Here is a 2500-nt window from a genome sequence, read left to right as displayed (position 1 = left end):
GAATAAATGTACAACATGGCGTCGCTTCTGGATTGTTCTGAACCTTCATAACTCAACGACCTGAGCAAAATTATACAGCAGCTATAACATTTATTATAATAACAGCCATGTTTCCAACCAAGTAGCGAGTTTAACTTATGCGAAAGATTTGAATATCGCATAAAACATTTATGAATGAAGCGACTTTCCATCCCGTGCTCCAGAGAACGAAATCCGAGTCACTTCCGGGGAAACTGGTTCTGAGCCAGTTATCCAAGCGCAGGACATGACATCTGATGCGTATCGAAGGAATTTATTCAATAAATAATCGTTTAAAAAAGAGCCTCAATTTTTTTTTTCCATCCATGTGATATCCTGAAATTTGCATAAAAATCTGTGGATGGAAACATGGCTAATTATACGACGTCACATGACGTGTCCGTGATCTGCGGAAAATCTGCAGGAATTTTGAAAAATTCCACGCTCCTTTCGAATATCACGGCGTTTCATAACTTTTTGCGTTCGTTTCCGTGATGGTGAAATCCTGGGCAAATCCAGGAGGGACCGATTAATCAGCAGAACGACGAAACGGACAAGGGGAACTCTGCTGACGGGACAAGCTGGACGCTTCTCCGCCTGGACGCCGAGCGGCGAGCTGTTCGAGATCTCACCTGGAGACTCGGCAAAAGGTTGGGTTCTCTGGTCTGATGAACTTTGTAAAGCTGAAGCACGGTGCAGGTGGTAGCATCATGTTAACCTTTCCCCTTGGCCACCTGGTGGTTCCTCTATCATTAATGACTAACCCCCTCTTTACCTGCTCACTCGGTTTCGCTGAATGCTCGGACATTTAACGAAGTCCAATTCGGTAACACGACAAAACACGGAAAAGTTCAGGGGGGGTGAATACTTATGCAACACTTCGTATAGTAAGCAAACGTACGCAGAACAAATTCAGACAGTTCATGTCACATGATCAGGTCTGGGATTGGTTCACACTAATTAAACTCCGCCTCTTAAAACATTCACTCTCACTGAAGATAATGTTTTTGTGATAATATCAAAGTGAGAAGTGTAAATTCACACACTCTCACACACTCACACACACTCACACACACTCACACACACTCACACACACTCACACACACACTCACACACACTCACACACACTCACACACACTCACACACACTCACACACACACACTCACACACACACTCACACACACACTCACACACACACTCACACACACACTCACACACACACTCACACACACACTCACACACACTCTCACACACACTCTCACACTCACACACTCACACACTCACACACTCACACACTGTTCTGCCATGTGTAGACTTCATATCTAAACACACATAGTTTGGACTCCGAGGCTATTCTCATACCACTGACCTCAACACAGCAGAATTCGCAAGAGAAAACACACACACACACACACACACTCACACACTCACACACTCACACACTCACACACTCACACACTCACACACTCACACACACTCCTCCCCCAGGACGGACTAACCCAGAACAGACGATGTGCGGCTGCCGTTAGCGTTAGCACTCTACGCTAATTGAGCCTCAGAACGCTGCGCAGCTCTGAAAGGCCTTTTGTTCTCAGTCTCCAGCGGAAAAACTGAAGCAGGCCTTGCTGACCTTTCCTCACACACACACACACACACACACACACGCTCTGACTCTGTGCTGATTGTAAAATGACTGCTGTGTCTGTGTAATCAGTGTAATGGAGACGTAAAGACGGGGTGGTGCTGTTTTCGGGCGGGGGGAGGGGGGGGTGCTGTTTTCGGGAGGGGGGGGCGGGTTAAGAATAATTTTTTGTTTTCTCCCAAGTTCCACGCCTGTCAGATCAGATGATGTTTCTCCCAGCACACAGGAGCTACACATACACACACAAAACATAATAACAGCGTGTTCTATAAGTTTTGCCCCCCCCCCCCCCGTCCCAGTCAAATAAATGACGAACTGCTGAAAACAGAAACATAAGCGCATCCGCATCGTGTTAAAAGCAGCGCTTTGTTCCCAAACACAAACGCTGTGAAGAACATTATTAAATAATTCTGTTGTAAATTACAGACTTCATTTCCTTATTTAATCACGAAGCCACACAAAGTTGACACGTTTATAGATTTTAGCACAGACGCACATTTAACACGTTTCCTGTTCATCTGAAAACATGCAGATTTTCAGGTCGTTTCATTCGCCAAAAAATGATATGCAAATTCAGATAAATATGCAAATTTTCTCCAAAAAGAAAAGTAACTGATCAGGTATAATGTAAAGGGAGTAAAAACATTACTGCTGATGTTTATTCACTAATATTTTACTTCTGAAATATTACAGTAATTACGCAGTTCAGCTCTGAAGTCTTCTTTTATTTTTTTTTAAAACAACAATGTTTGTTAGAACCCGTTTTATTTGGTGTATATAACATCGAAGTGGTTTGAAGGGGATTGGCATCTAATATATCCGTACAGGAAAGGGTTCAAC

The 2500-nt window shown here is 43.7% G+C and overlaps 1 protein-coding gene across 1 annotated transcript in view; it reads right to left on the bottom strand.

Moving 5' to 3' along the window:
• Window positions 1–2500, bottom strand: part of wwp2 (WW domain containing E3 ubiquitin protein ligase 2) — a 38296-nt gene that overhangs the window by 19214 nt on the left and 16582 nt on the right. The window lies entirely within an intron of this gene.

Source organism: Ictalurus furcatus, chromosome 8, assembly GCF_023375685.1.
Source record: "Ictalurus furcatus strain D&B chromosome 8, Billie_1.0, whole genome shotgun sequence".
NCBI lineage: Eukaryota > Metazoa > Chordata > Actinopteri > Siluriformes > Ictaluridae > Ictalurus > Ictalurus furcatus.
The sequence above is the reverse complement of the archived record's forward strand: the minus strand, read 5'-3'. Positions and strand labels throughout refer to the sequence as shown.